At 37.5% G+C, this 26,452-nt stretch overlaps 1 protein-coding gene across 3 annotated transcripts in view; it reads left to right on the forward strand.

Annotated features, from left to right (window-relative positions):
* Nucleotides 1-26,452, forward strand: part of chst15 (carbohydrate (N-acetylgalactosamine 4-sulfate 6-O) sulfotransferase 15) — a 119,704-nt gene that overhangs the window by 84,253 nt on the left and 8,999 nt on the right. The window contains exons 9-10 of one of the 3 annotated variants that reach the window (XR_009266642.1): nt 5,812-5,900; nt 14,353-14,476. The exons of 1 other annotated variant lie outside the window; for it this stretch is intronic. The gene's annotated coding sequence lies outside the window, so the exon portion shown is untranslated. The remainder of the gene's footprint in view (nt 1-5,811; nt 5,901-14,352; nt 14,477-26,452) is intronic. One more of the 3 variants, XR_009266643.1, reaches the window with a different exon arrangement.

Here is a 26,452-nt window from a genome sequence, read left to right on the forward strand (position 1 = left end):
AATAGAAGCGCTGTTGAGTCGGATTCTGCTTCCGTGATGCGCGCGATCGGAGGCATCTTCAAGAGCGTCTGCGTGAATATGTTACTCATTACCGCGGACAGATAAAAAGCCAGAGAATGCAGAGCGATTGTTCTGTAGTGCTGGAGAAAGACAGTCTTCCCCTCTTCATTAGCGCTGGAGAGAGATCAGGGAGCGAGTGTAAAGAAGAGAGGGATCACTCGGTAATGTTTACTCGGCGACGCGGGTGAAGCTGACGGCATAGCGCGCGCGGTTTCCCGGCAACTGCCTCTTGTGCGAGGTACCGGAGACACGGCCATTATTAATACACAGACGTGTATTTGGATAATGAAGAGAGTGGGGAGTGACACAATGACCTTAGCCACTAAATGAGTGTCTCTGAGTCTGAAAATATACCGTGAAGAATTATTGACGACTGAAGTGTCTTTAAAATGTACAAGAATCTTATATGTAGTTAGGTTTCAAAGTGATTTGATACACATATACATATACAGTATATGCACTCACACACATGAATTTACAGCTGCTTCTGCTGGTGTGGAAAGTCATGAGTCATACACTCTTAAAAGTAAAGGTTCTTAATTAGGTTGTTTATGTTTCTTTGAAGAAACCTTAGAACCATCCATAGACCCTTTCCATTGCACAAAAGATTCTTTATAGTAGAAGATGGTTCTTGGATTATTATAATGTGACTCACACCTAAACCTCACACCATTCGCTGAAAAGTTCTTTGGAGAACTAAAAATGAAGGTTCTAGGGCTGCACAAATTGCCTTTTGGAAGCTTTATTTTTTTATTTTAAATTTTTTGTATAGTATATTGGGTATATTGTTGCAAAAAACAGCATAAACCAGCCTGAGATACTTTGTTGGATGATTAAGCTAGTCTCTTGGCTGGTTTTAGAGGGGTTTTGGGAATTTTTCAGCGGGTCAGGCTGGGAAGCAACTTAAAACCAGCTTGCCAGTCTATGCAACCATTTTAAGCCAGCTAAGACCATTTTTAGGGTGGTTTAAGCGTATTGATATGGTAGGCTGGTTGACATACAGTATGATGACTAGGTAAGCAAGTAGTGTATGGCTGTGAATATCAATTAATCTTCAGCATATTTCCAACCAGGACACACTAACTAATGTAAACAATTTAGATAGTAAAGACATTGACAGTGCTGGCCTACAGCAGAAACTAACCGTAGATTTGTGTTCATGTGGGATGACAGAGGGGTTTATTTTCCATTTTATGCAAATCAAAAAAGCATAAAGAAAAAAAGTGGTCTTAGATGGAGATTTTAAACACACAAGCCCCCCGTAGCCCTCCTAATGGTGTGTATGACAATGACAGCGTGTGTCTGCGCGTTGCTTTATGGCCCCAATGACTTCAATCACTCCCTGGAAAAACAAATCTGATCTGGTCTACCTGCCTCCATCACGCCATCCTCCAGAACAATGATAGATAGATAAAAGCCAGTGTCTGTGGGTTTGTGTATTAAATAAAAAAGACGGATGTCCCCGCGGCTGGCTGTTTGGCATTGCCTGATGCGAGTCATTTATCTAAATGTAGCCGTGGCAGCCGGGGCCCTGGGCTGACAGAAATGACCCATAATTTGCTGCTAACTGCAGTAGCGGGTTCTGTAATAAAAGCTTTTCATTAGGGCTGAGCAGCCTGCACCAGGCACAACTTAGCAAAAGGGCCCTTCCTCTAATTGCTAACCATTACAAATATGGTCCATTTGGTGGAGAGAGAGAAGAGGAGGACAGAGCGAGAGAGAGAGAGAGAGAGAGCAGAGAGGAGAAGAGGGTGTGGGATAGGTCTGTGTTTCCCCTTCACAAAGCGCACCAATAATTGAACAATTAAACTTTAGCAATGTGATTACCACTCACCATAACTAAAAGCAGCTGTGTGAACGGCACAAGGCCACAGTGGGCGGAAATGTGGAGTCTGTCTGAGAACGCCAAGCTTGGGATGGATGAGGTGTCATCGCCGGCGCGTGATTGCTTGCTGCTTTGAGCCTTGGATCCAAAATAACAAAAGAAATGCCAGCTGATTTGTGTGATTAAATAAAAGGTGGACATAAAACAGAGGCAAAGCCTCAACAACATAAAAGAAATCTGCGGCCTGTAAGACAAAACAACCGTCAGATATACGAGTGCCGTTTCTCTTCCCACTCCTTATTTTTGCCTTTGCAGAAAGAAAGGATAGCCGCTGCGTCGCTCGTCCCTCTTGTTGAAAAGCAGACGTTATTTAGAGATCTGAGCCGCTTTATCATTTTTCCATAAATCCTCAGCGGCTTGAGTACATACCAAGGGTACTGCTGCTGTCACAGGCCAGCTGAGAGTGTGAATGCGGCCTTTGTTTACACACAACACTGCAATCATAAATTAGCATCTTAACACACAGATATGGACACACATCAATTTTATGCGCTAAAATGCTTCTGTCCATGTCTGGTCTGTGGTCTCCACCAAAGATGCTCTTTTGTATGCATTTGTGTGCATGCGCTGACCTCTTCTTTTACAGCGAATGAACCTCTCAATGATCTCCTCACACAAAATATAAACAGAGAGCAGCACCCTGCTGCCAGCGTTTGGTTAACAGGGTCTGATTAGAAACAGCAGGTGTTCCTCTCTGAGCTTTCGGCTGCAAGGAGCCATGAATGGTGGGATACAGTAAGAGCTGTGACCTCTTTATTCAAGTATACAAAGACACCGATACTGCAACAGATCCTGTCATTACGTCCCTTCCCTCCCTGCCAATTAAAACCCACTTGTTTGATGTCCCAATTAGCCTGGAGTTCAGCGTTCCAAATGTTGTGTGTACGTGTTTGTGTGTGTGTGTGTGCATACGAAAACACTGAAGATCTTTCCATTAGTAAATGCGTAGCTAGATAAATTAAAATGAGAGAAACACTCTAATGCAGAATTACTGGGCTTGAAAATGTTGTCATTTACGTTGTGCAAGATATGTAGAAGTGACACCTGCTTTCTTGGTGCAGTTACAATATTTCACAGAATACTTTGCCAGAGGGTCACTCCTCTGCTGCTGAATCAGTGGCACCACAGCAAAGGAAGAGTAGTGAATATGGCTTTGTTCTAATGCAATAAAAATAATGTGTACCACAAAACAAAAGAAAAACATCCTTCTATTGAGTCATCATTGCTGACTGGACATGGAAACCACACAGAACGTGACTATTATTCACAAACAAATGATTCATATAAGTTAGTTCTTTTTAGTGAATCAAAACAGCGTAGCCCAATTAACAAAGAAATGACTCAGACGAGGCAGTTCTTTTTATTGAATCAAAAGCACACAGAGGGGTTAGTGTAGCCCGATTCACGAGCAAATGACTCTTAACAGATGTAACAGTGTAATTTGATTACCAATAGAATTTACTCTTGTGAGGCGGTTCTTTTTATTGAATCTAAAACAGCGCAACCAGTGTAAACTGATTCCCAAACAAGTGACCTGGCTCTTTTTAGTAAATCAACAACATCTACAACATGACCGGTTTAATCAGATTCCTGAAAGAACCGACTCTTTTAGAGTTAGTTCGTTGCAGTGAATCTAACACGTACAATGCCAACAGTTTAGTCTAAATCTCAAATGAATCTTCTGAGCAGCTTCTTTTACTATTTAAAAAGTTTTTATATTTAATAATTATTTTTTATAATTATTTTACATTTTTTTAATTATTTAAAAAGACAAGTTAGTAGTTTGAATCAGTCTGATGAATCCATCGGAGTGGTTAGTGAATCAACACCTGACTCAATGAACTGTACCTATATGGAGCGATTTTTCAAAGTATTATTATTGATTTTTACCTATTTTCTTTCTTATATATTTTGTATATTATATAAATATTCCTTAATTTATTACAAAAAACTTGCAAATGTTTATCTTTAATAATGTTGTCAAATCACTCAGTAATGATACTTACACAAACCCTGCTTCATATGTTTGCGTGTGTCTGTATACACACACACACACACACACACAGAGAAAGAGAGAGATATTAGTTAATACTAGTGCACTTACATTAACAAGATTAGCATTGTACAACCAGTGTGAAATAATATTAAGTGCAAGCAAATTCCTACATTAGTCACGCACATATAATGTCTGTCATCATATACATTTAGTACTTTAATTATAAGTGTTGGACCAGCAGCTCACTGCAATTTTTGATGACCTGTGACTTGTGACATTGATCCATATACTGTCATCCAGGAAATTCCTGGGACTCTGCAACAACTGCCATCACTCTAGCCTGAACCGTGCTGAAGAGCGCTCTTATCAGATACATTTGCTGTAAATGGCAGCCATATCGCAGTGAGAGAAAGAAGATAAAAATCACCATACCAACAAATTTGTTCTTGCATTTGCCTATCAGTAAAAGTTCTGGATAACAGGGTTAGAGGGCTGCTCGTACCACATAAAGTTTCAGTTAAATAGCTGCTGGTTATTATTGTCCGGCTTTAGAGAGAACCATGCAGTTTTGCATTGCTGGGACCTGCTATACAAATACAGTTTATATATGCAAAGTTACTAGTGCTACATACAAAACAAAATCCCCTTCCCTAACACCAGGAAATTATCCATGATTCAAACTTAGGCTGAATTGGACTAACTTTCCCCCTTAGAGCTATTTGACTACTACTGAAAGTGTCACTCAGGTATGGAACAAGCAAGCGATTGTTCCCTTCATCTTCCCTCAAAATAAATAAGACAGAGCAAGAGAGAGAGGTCGTTTGTATACAGTAAATTGAACCAGACCTGTGCACAATAGTTCACAACAATTAAAAAAATAATTGAGCAATGAATGTGGGCATTTATAGGACACCTTTAAGTATCTTTTTGACTTTATTTGACGCTAATTAAAGATTAAATTGTGATGGCTTTATAAAATCATCTTCTGGTGAAGGAAATAATGCATCAGCAATGGATGTGAAAGTACCAGATACCCAACACTAGGTGTCCCCCCTTCTCCTCCGGACATTGCAAAGTCAGTATGTCATAAGATTATGATATCACAGACCGTAATGGCACCAATATACGAAATCTTCTTTTAGATCATTAGCTATTCTTGCGCGATCGACCGGTCTTAAATGAGAGAAGGGAATTCATTTATGAGATGGATTTCTCGTTAAGGCCAAACAAAGAACGACCTGTGTAACCGTCCACCTGAATGCCACCTACAGTATATAGTCTATTGATAGTATCTGTTGATGAGACATTAGTAATCTACTCTTGTAGCATAAACTAGGACCTGTGTCAGATCAGTTTAGACTAATATATTTTCATAGACTGCAGATTTCATAGATTTTTAAAAAATAAATAATGCGTATAAAACAGCTCTTATTTATGTTTTTAGTGATCTGACAGTAAGCTACACTGTGTAAACGAAGCAGGACTGACCAATAGCAAATATGACACATTATGTAAGATTAGATGTTGCAGCTTTGCATCTTTCATGTTTTTTTTTTTTATAACACTTTACAATAAGGTAGAGTTAGTTAATGCATTAACATTACTCACAATATGTATGTTAGTTAAAAAAATACAGCTGTTCGTTATTGCTATAGCTCAGATCCATTAAGTAATAATAACAATCATGACAATAATAAATATCAAAATTAATAACTAAGATTAATTAATGCTTTAGAAGTATTTTTCATTGTTATTTCATATCTGTATTTTTATTTATTTTGTAAAGTGTTACTTTTTTAGCATTTTATTTCAATTTTAATTTATCAAGTATTTTTTTTTTTTTTTTGGTCATTGCATTTCCCTTTTCTAGGGTCTCCTGGTGGGCCTCTGGTGTCATGCCAAATGCCTTGGAACCAAAGGAGTAACCATTTGTGATGCTCAATGATCATTGTATGTAAGGTAAGAATAATTGCATAGAGCATGGTTCGTTATCAGTGTAATCAGTTAGCATTATGTCAAGATATCTTTAGTAATATCTTGCTAACCACAGTCTTACTACAACATATACCGTACTGAAAGGATTGTTCAACCAAAAATGAAAATTCTATCATCATTTACCCTGTTTTTCTAAAACTCTATGACTTAATTTCTTCTGTGGAACACAAAAGAAGATATTTTTAAGAATGGTGGTAACCAAACAGTTTTGGGTGACCATTGACTTTTAATCTATGAATGGACAAAAAGAAGCACTGAAATTTTTCTCAAAAAGATGACAGAATTTTAATTTTTGGGTGAACTATTCCTTTAACAAACTATATTCTAGGTTTTATAATCAGGTGCCTAACAGGGTACTCAAAAGAAGGTCAGTCAGCCGATAGAAACACTTTGGAGTAAAGTGTAAGTGGGTAGGCTTTTGATGGGGGTGTGATTTGGCACGACACGGACCCCCTCATTGAGGAACTCAGGATTCAAATGAATCAGGTGTGTAGCCTGTATTACGGAGCAAAAAGATCCTCCTCCCCCCTCAGGCGGCAGCTGGGAGTGTAATTACCACACCTGATTTATACGTGATTAACACACGGCTATAACTTACCTTTCGCGCCAAAGCATGGCCATAAGTTTCCACTACTTTTCACCAAACAGGCGTGATATCGCAGCAGAATGGATGTGCGTGACTCTGGCGGGAGCATATGGTATATTTCTCCATCATCAATAATTCACGCGAAATGAGCAAAAATTAGTCGGCCCGGTTACTGCCGAGTTTGTTCCGCATTAATTTTGCCGACGTGTTCTAAATGGGGTCGTTAGGCTGAAAACAAAGTGCCTCTCTCAGTGTATTTAAAAGAGAGAATTGCTTCGTGAGAGTCTTGTTCATGATCTTACACCTGCTCTCTTTGTAAATAAGAGTATTGTTTACAACCCATGCAGGCTATGAAGTTACGTGACTGATTATCAAATTTACTTCTAATTGAGAAATACTTCACACCCTGCCATAATAAAGAGAGAGATCTGCCACGCAATCCTAACTGATTTTGCAGCACGATGCTTGTAATGATGGACCTGTCGTCTGCACAGATACACACACACACAGTCATATACGTCTGTATAACCTACACAATCCTTAGTGCTTCTACATATTGTTGGCTTAACCCTGCATGGCCCTAATCTTTCTGTGCACCGGCTGCTTCTCTAGTGGCACTCTGTCACTCAGTCTATCAGGTTCAGCAGAGCAAGAAAAGGAAAAGAAAAGAACAGGAACAATAAGGTGAGAAAATGTTCCTCTCAGCCCAGGCTGGCTCAAGTGCTGGCCGTGTGTGAGTGAAGAAGAGAGCTGGAGAGGTGGAGGACCATTAGGCCGCAGGGATTATTAGATTTTTAGGGGTGGTATGACCCCTCCTGTCCTCTCTGCTGACACTCACACTCATGCACACCTAACCTGCCATGCCAAATGTAATGAATAGACTCTGACAATGTCGCAGAATTGGATGTTTGAGAATTGTGCTACTCTGTGACATGATGTCAGAGAAAGAGAGAGAGAGAGAGCGAGAGAGGGTCCAGGAGCAAAGGTCTGGATGTCACCTTCTCTCGTGATCCCTAGATGATTTCTAGAGAGGTGTTATTGTTCAGAATGAAATTACTAGTTACTGAAAATTGTGAAGTATGTACACTTGGAATGCACCAATATAAAAATTGGGCCAATAAACCAATATTCTTTCAATTAATTGTTCAATGTATTTATTTATTATTTTCATATACATATTTTCATAATTTATCATTTGGCCAATAATTTGGGCCAAAACACTTAACTGTGTTAATTATATTATTCCATGGTCTGTCTGAATACTGGATTCTGATTGACTGGAAGGTATGCAATATGTAAGGAATAATTGACGACGGGCCGTTGGATTATTAGAAAAATAATGCACACCCGAGGTGGTGATGCGGTCACGACGCGAAGCGTCAATACTTAAATCACTATTGTGAGTAGGATTATTTCTTCCGCATTTTATCCAACACCTCCGTTGCTAATTCCTAAATGTCATCTTAAACCTAGTAACGGAGGCTTGAGCCGTTGATAACAGATTAATAATACAGTTAATACAGTTAATAACTAAGTTATGAGAGAGAGAGAGAGAGAGAGATTACCTCTGTGCGTCTCTCAATAGTGTTCAGCAGCAATGTCTCTAGTTATAGTGAAACTTAGTTCCTTTTGTTCACGAACAGCGCCGTTGTTGTTACCTCGCTTGTGAGAAGTCATGTAGTTTTTAAGTTGTTTGCTAATAAAATCGTCAGAGTAGCGCTAACAACATTAGCGGAATGTATGCTAGTGTGTGTGCAAACTGTTATGTGTGTGCGATCTGTGAGGGAGAGAGAGCGGGAGAGATAGAGTATGTGCTTTCCGTACATAATAAAGCGCAATTTTGTGGCAAAAACATGGACATGATCTGTCGTTTTTATCCTTTTGTTTACTATATTTATTTGTTTGGCCAGTGTCGTGGGCTTTAGTTTGAAAGACCTTTGAAATAACAGAAATCATTTGGCGAAGTGATATGGTTATGTAATGCGGTCAAGAGCTGCCTGGAACTACATTCCCAGTGCGTTTCCCTGAAAATAATTGCACACCTTAGAACGTTCGGCAGCCAATCAGATTCAAACATTCAACGGCCCCATAGTATAAAACCGTTTATGCCATGGTCTGTCTGAATACTCGATTCTGATTGGCTGGCAGGTGTTGATTAAATTCGTTGAACCGCACAGGTAGTTCCAGGTCAGTTTAATCACGTTCTATATTAATGCGCTTCCTATAAACATTGGTAACCATAGTAACATACAGTTACAGTTAAATAGTAATACAGACGAAAATAACCAACACGCATCACTCGCGCACGCACGCGCGCACACACACACACACACACGGAGAGAGAGAGCGAGGTCGGAGATCGCAGATTGTGCTGCACACACAACTTGTTGTCAACGCTTTCCCGCGATTTTTATTACTAAAATTAAAGATAGATACCAGATCGCTACATTATATTCCCCAGCAACGAGGTGATAAAATGGCTGTTTTTGAAGTAACGTTAATTGTTTGTAGAGAGAGACGCGCAGACGCAGCAAGCAGGTATACACAATCATGTCATCTCTCTCTCTCTCTCGATCGATAATGAATCGAAATACATGCTATAATTCATTCAAATAAATGTGGTCTTACCGCACTATTTCATCTCTGTGTATGATTTGAAGTGGGCAGAATGCTAGTGCTAAGGAGCCGTAACTGACGAAAATAACTCATTTTTACCCATTCGGTCAAATATTGCGCTGCAACGAGCAATGCAAGTTTTAACTTGTCTATAACTTGGCAAACGACCAATTGACCATGGAATAAGCGGGATAATCAACAAGAAAGAGTTGATTATCCCTTAGGCCTACTTAGTCTGTACAATTTTGCATAAATAAACCACTGGAAAATGGATATTTATTTAAATTATATTTAAGATTATATTTAAATTATTAAATTGCTACATTAAAAAAATTAAATTAAATAGGCTATCTACTATCAGCCTATATAAATACTGATAAATTAAAGTCTCTATAACAAATATACCAATATATTTTGTATATTTACTGCCTGCTTCTTACTATTTTTAAATAGTATGTAAACAGTAAGCATGATTTCACAATAAACGTCATTGTTATTGTCACATTTCCTCATCACATTGCATGTGAGTGATGTGATTATAATTTTAGAAAAAAAACGAAAGATATTTGGTATTTAGAATTCAGATTCGTATGTAACTTGCAAATAATGGGTCCAGAAAAAGACTGAAAAAAATTAATAAAAATGCGTCTGTCACAATCGAAATGGTTGCATACATTGCATTGGGGGATAGCGGTATAGAATGCTCTGTTGTATACTGTGTATATTAATAAAAGTACTAAATGGGCTGGATTTTGCATGCAAACTGAATATTTGCATACTTTGCACAGTATACCGCTGTTAAAAATGAACAGAGTATGCTGGTATACTCTATTCTGAACACAGCCAGCAGCTCAGTTTACAGTATTTCCTCCTGCACAGCTGAGAATAAGAGCCAAATGTGGAGGAGTTCATGCATTAAAAGAGAGAGTGGAGAACACAAGGTCTCATTAATTTACAAATGTGGTTAGTTAAGCTCAGTCAGATAGATGAAAAAGAGCTTAAATCATTTGCCTAGCTTTACATAGTTCACACCCTCTTCTCATATCACTAAATACTCACTAAACCATAAGCAAGCAAAACTTTTACCGCTCCATTGGTGCATACAGTAGATTTCAGTCAGCGTACAGGTTTGTCATTAAACACCTAGGCTAATGTGAAAGAGTCAGCCATGTGAAAGCCATCAGCCCACACCTGCTGCATGCTGTACTTGCCTCTTACCCTGTTTGCAAAATTGCCAAAAGTGCACCACTAAACCTCAGCGATGTGATTTGTGTTTGTAATGCTTCCAAAGATATCTTTATTTTGTGTCAGAGTTCTTAAGTTCTTAAGTGCTTCTACAAGGTTGTTGTGGGTGTAATACATTGGTTCTCAACCAGGGGGCCGGGGCCCACCAGCAAACTTCCAAGGGGGCCTCAAGATGAAGTAAAATGCCTTAAAATAAGCTAAAACAAGTAATTTTTATTTAAGGACATGGGTTCCCATTGTCTGGAATTTTAAAAGTGTGATTTCTAGACCTGGAAAAGTCATAAAAAATAATAAAATCGTGAAAATTCCAGGGATGTTTCTTAAATAAATAAATAAATATTTCCTACATACATACACTGTAAAAAGTTATAAGTTGACTTAACTTTAAAAAATTGAGGAAACCCGTTGCCTTAAATTTTTTAAGTAAATTATAATTAAAAAAATAAGTTAAGTGAATTGTCAAGTTTACTTAACTTTTTTTTATTATTATTTACTTAATCATTTTAAGGCAACGGGTTTCCTCAATTTTCTTAAGTTAAGTCAACTTATCTCTTTACAGTGTGTATATATATATATATATATATATATATATATATATATATATATATATATATATATATATATATATAATCAGGGGTGGCGAACTCCAAACCTAATAAAACTACTCACCTGCCTGTAGCTTCCTAGGAACCCTTCAGACCTTGATTAGCTTGTTATATATATATATATATATATATATATATATATATATATATATATAGTTATGCCAAGTTTTACAATATTTTAAGTAGAAACTGTGGAGAAATTACCATATTTGTTAGTTATAAATAATTTATAAATATATAAAATATATAAATACCGTATATAAAATTATATATACTATGGGGCCGTTCAATGCTTGAATCTGATTGGCTGACGAACGTTCTAAGGTGTGCAATTATTTTCAGGGAAACGTACGGCGGACGTAGTTCCAGGCAGCTCTTGACCGCATTACATAACCATATCACTTCGCCAAATGATTTCTGTTATTTCAAAGGTCTTACAACAGCAAAATAACCAAAACCCACAACGACACTGGCCAAATAAATAAATATAGTAAACATTAACAAAATGATAAAAGTAGTATAAGAGGAATAATTGACTTCGGTCCGTTGAATTATTAGAAAAATAATGCACACCCGAGGTGGTGATATAGTAAACATTAACAATATGATAAAAGTAGTATAAGCGGAATAATTGACTTCGGTCCGTTGAATTATTAGGAAAATAATGCACACCCGAGGTGTAACGGCCACTCCGCTTCGCGTCGTGACCGCATCACCACCTCGGGTGTGCATTATTTTTCTAATAATCCAACAGCCCGTCGTCAATTATTCCTTACATATATATATATATATATATATATATATTTAATTTATTGAAAACCTAATCCTATAAAACACAAAATGGAAACGTCACATAAATATATCATTTTAATTTAATTATTATACTTAGTTATTTATTGTAATATATTGACACGACTGGTTTCTGTAAATGTTTGAAAACAAGAAGCTTCGTCATTTACAGCGTAAGTAGCAAAAATATACATGCAAGGCCTTGGAGTCAAAATGGTAATATAAAAAAAAGAAGTATTAATCTTAATAAATTAGCCTGAATAAATCATAATCCCTATAAATACTAAACCTGAAGAGGCAGTATGTAAGGCAAATGTGTGAAGACTGCAAAATGCTTTTTTAAATGCAATTAAAATTAAGCAAACACAGGCAGTTGAATGTAAACAGTAAAGTGCAGGATTTAAGAAATCAACCGTTTTTTTTAGGTAGATATGTATGAGAGTATAAGGATGGTGTTTGTGTTGTTGTGCTGGGGGTTATAATGTGATGACCTGAGCAGTGAGACCAGAGGGTTCAGAGTTAAATGTTTTGGAACAAATGCCTTTCATCGTCATTGATTGTTTTAATTGAACAGGGTGAGACTGGGCCATTTTTTTTTTTTTGTCAAAGCCAGTGTGTAAAAGGTCTAACAAATCTTCAAGACAGATATGATGGAAAGTAAAGGAAAAAGTCAAACCGAGACAATTGCCTTTAAATGGACCATTATTGTAAATACATGCAAATTGTTCAAAATGAGATTAATGGACATGTATACTGCACATTGACTCTTTCTCTCTCTCTCTCTCTCTCTCTCTCTCTCTCTCTCAGACTCTCTCTGTCAGGTGAATGTCACTTCACTGCTGGAAAATTTAACGTTGCTTTTAACCTGTGCTGCCATGTAATTACCTTGACATTTACCCTTCATTAAATCAACTCTACAGCAGCCATTTTATTTTTCCTGAATCTCCATCGAGGCAGACGCCAGTAATTATGCATGCTAATAATTAGAAACAGTGGGCTGTGGAGCTATCAGCCTGAAATGCAGAGCAAATACTGTAATTTCCCATGATTCCTGACCTCCCCTACGTTGTTCATTATTTCTGTGGCGAGAGAGAGTTGAAGGGCAGAAATACGATTAGAGAACTGTGCGATGAGACCGAGTGAATGAGTCAGTGACAAGGGGAACGCCTGCTACTTCTCTCATTTCGTCCATCGCTTCCGTTATTACGACAACTGCCGGGGAATTGGTGCAATGGTGGATGGCGGCGGTAACGATCCACCGGGGACTCGTCAATCAAACTTCCCAATGCCACCCCGAATTGAAATTTCATCTGCATTTGAATTAGCGACATTATTCGCCAATTTACCTCAGAGTGAACATTTTTCCATTGGAGATGGAATTAAATTAGAAAATGAGTGAGTCTTTAATTTCCAGATTATTAATCACAGAATATAATTCACCTCCACATACCTTAAGGGCAACCACATTATCCTAAGTGCCATTTTATCTCCTGACCGTGAAGCTGATGCCCTGATGGCGAGGTGTCATACAAATCTAGTTTTTCAGAAGCAGATGATAAAAGAATACATCTCGCTCCATCATGGAAGACATAATATTAGCAGCACTTCCTGCCTGAGAGCTTATTTGACATGAAATTGGGTAGTTTTTAACCTATAAATGCCGCAGTAAAATTACTTTTCTGTAAGTGGGGAAAAGTCAGCATAATTTGAGATTTATTCCGATGGGAAGTGGGTCATGTACAAAGGGACTGGCTTAGCTTCAGTCTTGAACTAGCAAAACAGTCAATCGCTATGAAGGAATCATCCGCAGATTTAAAGGCTGATTTAATTGATCTTGCGCTTGCTATGCAGGTACCAGGAATTTTTTCTATAAATCCGGATGTACAGTCTCAGGCCTGTTGTGTTACGTACTTACGGAATTATTTAGCAAATAGTTAACGCTAAAACTTTGTGCATGCTTATAATTTAGTTCAGAATGTATATATACCCTGGTTTGTGTTCAGAAAGGACTGTGTATATTATTTTGTATTCATGTAATCTATACATTTAATTTAAATAATTATAAATTAATCATGCATACTAATTAAATATAACAGCCACAACAATAATTATTATTGTTTTTTAAATTTATAAATCATTTAAATATGTAATTTATTTAATTTATACATTGAATAATTTATTTAATTTATAAATAATATTTTGTATATATTAAATATTAAATACATTTGAATAAATAATAATTATATTAGTTAAAAAATTTTACTTTTTAAAATAAAATACTCAATTTATAATTTTGAAATGAAACACCCATGATATAAGTAGGCTACACAGTATTAATAATGCAGTAAATCACCTCTTACAATGCACTGCTAAACAGCCAAAACCCACTTTTTTTTCTGTAGTTAATTGCTTTTTAGCATTTATGTGCCTATTAGCTGTGGTTAAGTCTTTATCATGACGTACACTTCAGTTTAAATATGGTTTTTGTTTTAGATAATTGAAAAGCATGCGGTATATAGAACTGCAGTATCTGACTGTTTATATAAAAGGCTTCTTTTTTCTGTGTTGGATTCAGGCAGAGTTTGAACCGTGACATGGTGGAGGGCAGCGCTGCCGTCAGTCTGAACTCAATGCCGGGCAGTAATGGTGGCTCTTAGTCAAACCTGAAGTCCTGGGGTACCACAGCGTTCCCTGTGCAGGTGTGCATGAATATTAATGTTAATACTTTTAAAGCATTACAGACTTAAATGTGACAGAGCAGCTAGCGGCTAATCACAGATAAAAGCCCATTACAACTCTAACTACTGCTCTGTCTGTGGACTGAGCCACTCTGAAGGTCAGTTTAAAATGTTTCAAATCAGAAAACATGAACATGATACTGACTTTAACTCTAGGTTTTATAGACTCACATTATGAAAATGGTCTTGTTAAAAATAGTACATAAATTGTGCCTTGTTGTAGCATGCTAATGGCTATGATGTGCTAAAGCTAATGTTCATGGCATGTTTGCTGTTCAGAGAGTTTATTCAGTTTGATTTTAGGACAGTTTGGAAACTTTACCAGGCAAGACAGAAATAACTCTGTCATGAGGAGGTGAATATGCTGTAGTTTGAGAAAAAACAGTCTCTTTAGTTCTTGCCTTTCACTTGTTTCACATTTGAGTGATTTTTAATGTGAAGTTCAGTTTAATATAGCATAATAAAACTTAAGGAGCTACACTGTTCAAAAGTTGTTGTTTTTTTTGTTTTTTTTGAAAGCTACAAATATTTTATTCAGCATGGATGCATTAAATTGATACCATAAGATACTGTATTATAAATATTCTTTTTCAAATAAAATTTAATTTTCTATTTTAAAAAAAATGTTAAGCAGCACAACTGTTTTCAACTGTGATAATGCAAAAATGTTCTTTGAGCGCCAGCAGCATATTACAATGATTTCTGCCATCACAGGAATACATTTGAAATATTTTAAAATATATTATAAAAAACTGATTTTAAATTGCAATATTTCACAAGATTTTCTTATTGTATTTTTTGATGGCCATAAAAGACTTATTTATACCTGAACTAACCCTTAGCATAAGCTTTTGTTTGTGTAACCTAATGTTGTCCGGTTGATATATTAAAATATTAAATAAAACCAGTTTATTTAGATGTTATCATATGAAGCACATTTTTAGGTCACCTGAGAGTGTTCCATTTTGTAATACGGCTGAAATGTGATCCTGACACATTAGGCTCCTGAGTGAGAGGAAGCATTTTCTGTGATTAAACCGTTACATTCTGTAAATAAATAACCAAGGTTAAGCTCATGAACATGTCAGTTGATCCAGCACATCCATTAGAATTAATTTGTGAAGAATTAGATATTTGATTGTATTTAGCCCTCCCACCTGGTCGGTTTTTATCAAGGATGGTTAAAGCTCATCAGATGCCCCACGGTTCCATTGAAAAGAGTGTTTGTCTTGAAAAGACATAAATAGTTTTCATGAATTGTGATCTCAGGAGGATGAATGAGAGAATTAGCCAAACCACTAAGCTAGGGAAGACACTGGAAAGAAATATAGATATATAGGCAAGAAGGGCAAAACCATAAAACAGATAAACAAAGGCTTATATGTACTTCCAGCAGAGCGAGGGGAGATGTCACACAGCATGTAGGAATACAATGGAAAGCAAGCGCTACACTTCATCGCTAAAAAGAGATTAAGACCTCATGGGGTCAGTTGCAGAGAGATAACGCACAACAAACAGCTCTTACAGCTAATGCCTCCCGACTTTAACAACAGCAGCCGGCTTCACGAGACACCGCGCCACAACAATCCATCACTGCAAGGACGTGCTTGCCAACACGATAGTATGACAAATGACGGCTGGCTTGATTGAAACCTGACAAAATTACCTTTTATTTTATAATAATGTCTGGCAGCAAAGCCCAGCCCACGATAAACACAGATCCATCACCTGACTGTCACCGACCGACTCTCTGTAATGGCTGATCAGCGAGTTTAGCCTTCTAGACTCCAAACTTACCAGCAAACTGTCAACACGAGCCCGTACCGCCCCGACACTGACAAATACTCACCCTGACAGGGCCACAAATCACGCGCTGAAGAGTTTTAAAACTCAATATTCACTGGCCACGCATCTGCGGCGCTCTTGTTAAAAGTGTATTACGGCGGCCTCAGCTACGAGCACACTCTTTATTATTACTGTATTGACAGCGACTATAATAAAGTTGTGTTTTTGGAAAGCTCGGAAGATGGGAAAGGCAGGAATGAGGGAGAAAGACACAGCCTGAGAGGGGGTAAAAAAGCAATAGCTATAATGACAAAGGTCCCTTCTCTGGAATATGGTGAAATGGCTCATTGATTGAAAAATGTTATGGTGGAAAAAAACTGAAAGTTTTGTGATTGATGACTCTTTCTCTCTTTAATTCCTAGCCTCGGCCTTGAAATACACAAGCAATAATACACAAAATGACTTTGCCTCTCGCTCACAACTGTACAGATGTATTCTCAGCTTCGGACCCGTCCAGAGTATAGCACAGCTGCAGAATCATCACCTGTTTTTTAGTCGCATCTGTTTTTCTTCTCAGATTTGTTGACAGAATTAGACATCAGTTATTCTCAATAAGTCTTTTTATTCTCAATGCCAGATTCTTCTTTTATTAAAGAGATGGTTCACTCAAAAATGAAAATCCTGTCATAATTTACTCGTCCTCATGTCTTTGCAAAAACCTCTTTCTTCTGTGTAACACTAAAGAAATGTGGTGCAGTGTTTTGGACTACATTGATTTTCATTATATGGATGGAAACATTATTCAAAATATCCTTTTTTAGTATGTGTGTGTTCTGCAGAAGAAAGTAAGTCATACAGATTTGGAACTACTTGAATTATGACAGGATTTTCATATTTGTGTTTACCATCTCTTTAGTAAAAGAGGGATCTGCCATAAATATGTTTAGCTTAACTGATAATTCTGTCAACAAATCTGGTTTCACTTTATTTCGATAGCCTACTTGAGACATTCTACTAACTATAAGTAACTTTTTAACTACATGTCAACTACATGTCAACTAATTCTCATTAATTTGCAACTACATATCTACTAACTCTCAGTAGGGTAGCTTTAGGGTTAGTAGAATAAGTTGACATATACTTGCAAAGTTTCTCATAGTCAGTATGTTGTATGTTATGAACCCATCAAAATAAAGTGTTAGAAGATATTAAACAGACTACCAATACTCTAATGACTGCTAGTTGACATGTAGTTGCAAAGTTACTTACTGTTAGTAGAATGTCTGGTCACACTTTATATTAGGTGGCCTTAACTACTACACTGTAAAAAGTGATAAGTTGACTTAACTTAAAAAAATTGAGGAAACTCGTTGCCTTAAAATGATTAAGTAAATAATAATTTAAAAAAATAAGTTAAGTGAATTGTCTCTTAATAATGACAGAATTTTTATTTTTGCGTGAACTATCCTTCTAATTATATGTTGTAAATAGACTGACAAATTAATTGTCTTAGCCCTACAATGACAATCCCATGCTCACACGTTGTCTCTATTCGTAGTATAGTGATCATCCTGGTTAAACCACGGCGGCCACATAAGCTCCGTCACACTCTGGATACGGCCCACTAAGTGTGCTTAAGGCTCATTGTTAACATAAGGCCAAATCTGTAATATAGCATGGACAATTAAGTGCACAATTTTTGTATAAATGCAAAATCCTTCACTGTGAATAATTCAGTCAGCCCTCTCCAGCTCGTTTAATAGAATGGCGGGAGAGTGAGGGAGCTCATTTGGCCATGCAGCCGGGTTTAATTAGATTTTATGATGTATGGTATTGCTAATTCGGTGGCCCTCTGTGCGCTGTCTAAGGCGGCCCTTTGCTCTCCAGCTCGGCTGTCACGGACCCATTTTTAACCGTATTGAAAAATTCAGGCTTTATTATCGCCCAGCTCACTCACTCCACCCAATCAGAGTGCAAAGTAATGAGCTGCTTAACTCTCTCTCTCTCTCTCTCTCTCTCTCTCTCTCCCCTCCATATCTAATTCCCTCCCTCTAAAGGAAAAGTACGAAGAATGAGGGCGGAGAGCATTGGCTATTGAGTTAAGAGGTTAGTAAAAATGAAAGGAAAAGGACAAGAAGTTAATGGAAAAAGAAAAGAGGCGCGTGCCAATAACGGACAACTGAAGAGGGAATGAGTGACTGGAAGAAGCTGGTAAAGGAAGTGGATGAGGTAATGAAGAGATAGGAAGTTGAAAATGTGAAGATAGAGCGACACCGATGTACCGTCGTCAGCAGCCGCGCGACATTAGTATTAGAGCTACTGATTCATGAGGGAAATTTCTACAAGCCTGTAGCCATTAGCTCACAGTTCCTGCGGCTGTCACCGGGCCACAGCCAACACTGCCTAATGCACCGTTCCTGCATGAGCTACCAGCCTAATACATCTCAGTCGGAGAAAGGTCAGCACTGGAAGGCAAACAGATTGGGGGAAACACAGCAGGACAGCAGGGCACAGGGAAGTGGGGGTGCAAAGAGTCTGTGACCCCTTGCCAACGCATATACACAAATATAAACAAACATTTCCCTGCTATTCTAGAATAATCATTCCAGCTGACTAGGTCAACAGTAGCATTGCAACTTTTTTTTTTTCCAGAAAAGGAGAAATGGTATCATAGGAAGAATTAGAATGAAAAGTGCAGTCTGACCAGGCTGGTGAGAGAGAGTGTGTGTTAGAAATGAGATGAATGTGGCAGAAATGAAATTAAAGGTGTAAAAATGAGATTAACGGTCAAAGGTGTCAAAACTTCAGTTAATGAAAAATATCTTTCGACTTCTCTAATTACTTGTCTCCTCAAGCAGGTAACGGCAGGTGAGAGATTAAATGAGATTCCTGGCTATGAACAGATCATTGTAGCACTCCTGATATTTCAGTCTTCTAGTATTCTGGAATTTTAGAAAAGTGTAGTTTTTCATATATTTATATCATTATCAATATATGTGTGGGTGTGTGTTTCTGTTTTCCTTACAAATGAGGCAAAAAAGATGAAAAAAACAAATACAATATTATATTCTGGAAATATATCTTGAATTAAGTTAAGCTCATAGTTGCATTTTGATTTAAGCCCATGCATCTCTAAATATTATTACATGTTTTTTACCAATGGGTTAAAAAAATATTTAAAGATTATTAATTATCTTGAGTATTAATATAAATATTCTATAATATAAAAATAAGTATAGCCTACATATTGATTGCAATTTTTCTTCATATACTATGCGATTTTATCATATGCGGTACTGAATGCAATTTTAATTATTTATTAATTAAAAAATATATTTTTTGTATATTTAAAATATTTTACAGATTAAGAATGCACACACACACACAAACACACACTGTATATAATTGTATTTATCTTTTTGGACTGCATTTCCTATAGATTCAGCTACAAACACCTAGAAAAAAACACAGAGACGCAGGTTTGGTACCCATTGGGGAAGTCCGTTGCCTGGCACTGAGCCAATGCAAAAACCACATTAAAACCTACCAACCTCAAAATCTAACAGTAATCCATTTACAACTAATCAAACATTTACAGAAGTGCAGCTCCAGCCAGAGAGAATGATTCATCAACCACAAACCCCATGTTCCCTTTCACCCCACATCTCGTTATTCACACTGTATCTCAATCTACCTATGCAAATGAGGCGTGAGGGCCATAGAGAGCTGACTGGGAGACGGAGAGAGAATGATAAACAAATATTCATCCATCCTGCTGAGGAAATTAGAGGAAAGAAGCCTAGACGTAGAGATTTGGGCCCGGGTATAATGCCAGGTTTGTGTGAAAATGTGTGTGTGTCACTTTTTCTTGCTCTCTCCATCTTTAGCGCGTGAATTATGCATGTGGCAGTAGCCTGTCAGCACCGTCGAGGTGAATTAACTGAGCACGTCGCAGCTTTTGTTATAAATCCCACTGCCTGGTTTTGTACCCGTTTCCCCAACATTCTGTATACCTGTGCGATGACGGATTAGCGTGCAGCTCAGATTAATGTCACCGCCCGTGCCGAGTTCACTAGCCGTGTGAAGCTAGCGGGTAGGGGGGTAGCTGTCTGAACCCCAGGGCCTTGGATTGAGAGACCTCAATTTTTTTTTTTTTTTTTTTTACCCTTCATTTTTTGAGAGACAGGCTCACCCCTTCTGTATGGTAATCCTCTGGTGGGGTCACCACAGGCTAGGCGGCTGTGACTGTTCCCCCATTACGGGCCCCATTTGTATATCAGGTTGTAATTACACTGCGCCTGCCCTCAGGCCTACATTGACCGATCTCACCTTTCAGAAATATACGATTCAAACACAATATAATTATGGCTGTATTAAATGACTAATGAATTCACATGCTGCTAAGTTCACTCCGCCGCCGTCATTTGTAAATATTTCCGCCGTAATTCTCCGACAATTTATTCTTCCGAAGCCGATATGAAATAAGGGAAGGTTTACCTCTTAAAGGCCTCCATTTTTTCCCTCGGAGCCTCTAACTCACCCACACAGACGCGAAAACATCTTGTCCCAAAACCCTGCTGTGGTTACTGAAATTTCCACGCTTATCATAAAATCGGAGTGTGGCAGGTTATTATGCTAAGGGCCATTTGCAGTGTTGCTCAGCTTTAAATGGTTAAAATCAGGGAGCTGTTTTGAAATAAAAATCCGCTGCCTTCTCGAACACCCCAGACGCTTATAATGCTGCTGAAGGTGGCGGCGGCCAATTCTTTCTCCCTCAGAATAAAGTGTACCCTTTTTTATTTGAGATGAAAATGTCAGTAATTTATCTAAGATTGATGATGTCTTACATTTGTACCCAATAAATGAAAAATAGATGAGCCCAGAGTTCTTTCGTTTAATATTTAAGGCAATATTAAAGCCTCCGTACAGCCAGTGGAAGTAGTTTTATTTAAGAGGAATAAGACTATTGGGCATTGTTTGCCGAGCACCTCATGTTTATTTGATGGGATTTTTGTGGCTTTCTGAGGAATTCAGATGCTGTGGAAATTGCACAGTACTTAGAAAACTACTTGGTGCTTTTTTATATAGCTGGCATTTTAGAAGTTTGTGTGTCTTTGTTCCAGTTTGTTTGAATATTAATAGCCTACGTCTTTGGTTATGTTCGTTTATTCTCCATACACTGTAAAAAATGACTTGTTAATAAATTTTTAATTGCTCTGTTTTGGCTCGATCTAAAAATCCTTACAACAAGATGTTCTTGAAGTTTAAGTGGCTAATACACCACATAAGATATTGAGACATTATTATTATTATTAAGAATATATTTTTGTATTTTTAATGCACTTGCATGATTTTTCATCATGTTTTTAACTTGTTTTACCACTTAAAATGAAAAAAAAAAGATATTTTAACTGAAAAAAACATGACTAAAATTATGATTGGGGGGGGGTTGCAATGTAACAGAAAACGCAGCTTTTTGTTGTGGATGAATTAAATTTCCAGGTATTTCGGAGTTTCCAGAATAGTCCAACAGAGTTTTGGCCGTCTACCTACAAACTTTTTTTTTTTAAAGTACAAAATCATAATTCAAGTTTTAAACAAGAGAGCAACCTCTACACCGGCAATACCGCATCTTCGTGAAGAGTTCATGAATGTCAATTGCTGGAATACCGGACTGATTCATAATGAACAGTGCCAAATTTCATCCTCCGAGAGCTGCATTAGTCAATAAGCTGCTGTACTCTTGAGGTATTTGCTTGATATAGATATATCTCCGAGCAATCAGGCCTGCCATGGAGTTGAGTAGTACTTCTCACTCTAGTGCTGGTTAACTGCCTTATTCAATCTAAGTGCAGAACAATGGTGGGTGCTGGTCTCTCCCGCATAAGGAAATTAAATCAAGCCTCAAAATCCGGCAAAATAAAAAGAACCCCTCTCTTTCTCTCTCTCTCTCTCCGTCTCGCTCTCTCATGGCTCTGAAATGGGACTTTACAAGCTTGATTCTGGGCCTCCGCGTTATTTGATTAACGTCAATTTGCCGGTGTTTGAACCGTACATCAGAAGGGCGAGTGGCAGCAAGTCGGCCGCATGATCAGGCCTCTACACACACACTTGAGCACGAGGCCTGCAATCAGCCACAGCTGAGGAACAAGTGGCCCAAACACAGCTGTCTGTCGGCCCACACCCGGTAATAACGGGCAGGAGCTCAGCATTTTCACAGAGATTAAAAAAATGAGTTAAGAGGGGAGGTGGGAGGGGGAGGGAGAGAGCTAGAGAGATCTTAGCGCTGCCGTGACAGACAAAGCGAATGCACTCCATGAGAAAACGAGTGCGCTGTAAAGTGGAGCGGTCTAATGCAGCCAGATGGAGAGAGAGCTGGATGGTGACCAAGGTTATATAAGCTCCTAGAGTTTGAGAGATCTGATTGGTGGGATCAACACTTTGGCACCGAGAATGAACGGATCTAATGAGCGCTATCTGCAAAATGGCTTCCTGTAGAACTTCAATGGGTTTGTCCTATTATAGCAGACGTAGTCCTTGTGGAAAGACAGAGGTGGAGGATGGCCCACTCAAAGCGCAGCCGTCACACTCCATCTTGGTTCGCACATCCAGTCAAAATACTGAATCCTGACGATCGCTGCCGCTATGAAGTTCGCCCTCCTGGGTTGTGTGTTATACATTAAACAACAACTGTGGCGTGTCTCGTGTTTTTTTACTGTGTGCGTCACAGGGCTTGCATATAGATATATTAGAGAGTTCAGATGATAACTGACTTTTTATTTAAATAAAGTATACAAGTAAACTGCATTTGGATCATATTGTTGATAACCACAAAAATATATTTTGACTAAAATCAGTGATGTACTTTCAATAAACGTGAATGGGGCTGAACAAGAAATGTTAAAATACTCACTATTTCAATAGTTTAGTCATAAGATGTGAACAATATTTGTGTTTATCAGAAGGAAAAGTCTTGCACAAAGGACCTGATGAAATGATCCTAGGAGGTGCTCTTCTGTGAATCAAACATTAGAAAAGAAAGGTCCAAGGAAGTTCTTCTAGTACAAAAGGTTAAAAAGCCTTTATAGACCTTAGTCACCCAAAAATGAAAATTCTGTCATGATTTACTCACCTTCAAGTTGTTCTGTATGACTTTCTTTCATCTTTTGAACACAAAAGAAGATATTTTGAAGAATGTTGACAACCTTGACAGTTGATGGTAACCATTGACTTCCATAGTATGAAAAACATACTATGGAAGTCAATGGTTACCGTCAACTGTGTGGCTACCAACATTTTGGTCAAATATATCTTCTTTTGTGTTTAAGGTTTGGAACAAGTAAAGGGTGAGTAAATGATGAAAAAAAATCCATTTTTAGGTGAACTATTCTTTTAATTTTTTGACTGGAATGAAAGTGAAGATAGGATGGATAAAAGTGTTGTTAAACAACAGCAGACAAAAACTCCATAAGACAGTTTAGAAAGTTGTGAGAATTATGGGATCTAGGAACTTTATACAGTGTGTTATTGTAAAGACTGCAAGTCTTTTCACTCAAACCTTTTTCATCCATGTAGTATTCAATATGGCGTCTAAACTAACTATAAGGTATATTATACTTTTTTTCCAATATGTGTGTTAACATCATTTTAGTGTGTAAAAAGTGCCTACTGGTGTTTTTTGGGTAAAGTTGCAAAATTTTCTGCAATTGTACTACTTTGCCATGACAATGCAATGCCATAAATGTTTTTTTTTTTTTTTAAATGGCTTTATACCTCAAATAGAACACATATCTGTATTTTAACAGAAAAATTCACGCACTTTTATGAAATTTTAAGCTTCACATTTCTTTTAAATCCTTTAGAAATGGTCCTCTTTCTCTTCCATTGTAAGTGCCTCACAATAACCTTTGTTTTTGCCTTTTTTTATTTAAGAAAACAAGGGTTGAGTCAAAATTGATTTATGTTTGTAAAAGTTTTTGAGTGATCTGAACTTGAAATATTCTTTCTCTTCCATTGTGAGTGCCTCACATTAACCTTTGTTTTTGCTTTTTTTAAATTGAAAAAAACAAGGGTTGAGCCAAAATTGATTTATTTTTGTAAAAGTTTTTGAGTGATCTGAACCTGAAATATTCTTTGAAGAATGTAAATCCCTAAGCCCGACCTCATCCATTAACCTCAGGTGAAGAGGTTTGGCTTGCTAACCAACACAACGTAGCCTCGGGCTGTTCTTTACCATAGCTGCAGCTGACTGTGTATACGCTGTTGTGTTATGCTGGCGTCTGCGGCCACCAGATGGGTTCCATGTTGCAATTCACCCATTGAAACCCCCTATTGGCTTATTCAGATAATATTAACTGACAGTCATTTGCTTACGGGACACAAATTAAATCATCCGATGGCATTAAGGAGCTCTCTGTGGGCTCTAGAGAATAAATACAGCACTGTGAGAGATTTTGTTGCATGATTTAGGGAAAGAAAGCAATTGATTGAACTGGCGCACTGCAGCTGTGTCCGGTAACACAAAGTAGGCCTGTGATATATAAATGCATATACATTTTACATCTCGTGTCAGTTTTACTGCACTGTTGTGTAGTTTCGAAGCCTGTTCAGATACCTAGATTTTACAGTCAGTTGTGATTTTGACGGATGTCTTCAAGCAGGCCGTGCTGGCATGTTCGATCTGGACACCCTGGCACAGAGGGCCTGCCCTCAGCACAGCTGATATGAATTACCCACAGGTAAAGCAGAACAATCACAAAAGAACTGTGGCCCGTCCATTGCAGCAGCATTTACAAGAAATCAATATCAATACTTAATGTAAGCTGGGTGAAAAATGAGCCAGCATAGAGGGGGCATAATAACAGAACAAATGAAAGACCTTGGAGTGTCTCCCCTCCCGGTAGGGAACGAGGGAAGAGGGGGATGGAGAAAATGGGAGAAAAAGAGGAGAAGGCAGAAATTCTACTTCGGGTGCATTGCTTGTATTCACAAAACAACTGAATGGCTGAACAACTGATCGTTTTATGATGCCGTCACATGTAAACGTGGACTGTGAGGCCTGAAGAAACTTTTGAGCTCTGTTTTACAGTAGTTTTGGAAATTTTTGATGATGAGAACTTTGTGTTGGAACTTTCTACCAAGTTTGATCACAATAATTGTGTTTTAAACATTTATTACATTTGAAGAGAATTTGTGAATATACATTTTAGTATGGAAAGACGTAATGCCTGTTTCATCAGCTGCAGGCACTTTTATGTCCCAGGGGTTGATTTTTCATTAAAACCAATTAACCGATTTTTTCATGACTTGCTAATTTATTTTTACTACATTTAAAATATTTTTACATTTATTTTGTACAAATATTTATTTCTAAATAATTATTTATTTATATATATTAATATTAAATATATTATATATATATATATATATATATATATATATATACATTTGTGCTCAAAATTATTCATACCCTTGGTAAATATGATCAAAAAGGCTTTGAAAATAAATCTGTATCATTAATCCTTTTGATCTTTTATTTTAAAAATTTACAAAAATGTAGCCTTTCATTGGAGAATAAGAATTTAAAATGGGAGAAAAAGCTCAATATGAAATAAATGTTTTTCTCTAATACACATTGGCCACAATTAATCATACCCTTCAATTCAATACTTTTTGCAACCTCCTTTTTCCAAGATATCAGCTCTGAGTCTTCACCTATAATTCTTGATAAGTTTGGAGAACATCTGACAAGTGATCAGAGACCATTCCTTCATACAGAATCACTCCAGATCCTTTTTCTGGAGTCTGGAGATTCACAGTTCCATTTTAGTACTTCTTCTCTTCAGTTCACCCCACTCATTTTCTGTAGGGTTCAGGTCAGGGAACTGGGACGGCCATGGCAGAAGCTTGGTTTTTTTCACAGTGGCCCATTTTTGTTTTGATTTTGATGTTTGTTTGTGGATCATTGTCCTGTTGGAGGATCCAACCACAGCCCATTGTAAGATTTCTAGCATGACAGTCAGTTTTTAATTTTTTTATCTGTTGGTAGTTGATAGAATCTTTGATGCCATGATGCCAACAAGATATTCAGGATCTCTGGCAGAAAAATAGGCCCACAACATTAAAGATACAGCAGCATATTTCATTGTACAA

The sequence above is a fragment of the Onychostoma macrolepis genome, chromosome 17 (assembly GCF_012432095.1).
Source record: "Onychostoma macrolepis isolate SWU-2019 chromosome 17, ASM1243209v1, whole genome shotgun sequence".
NCBI classification, from domain to species: domain Eukaryota; kingdom Metazoa; phylum Chordata; class Actinopteri; order Cypriniformes; family Cyprinidae; genus Onychostoma; species Onychostoma macrolepis.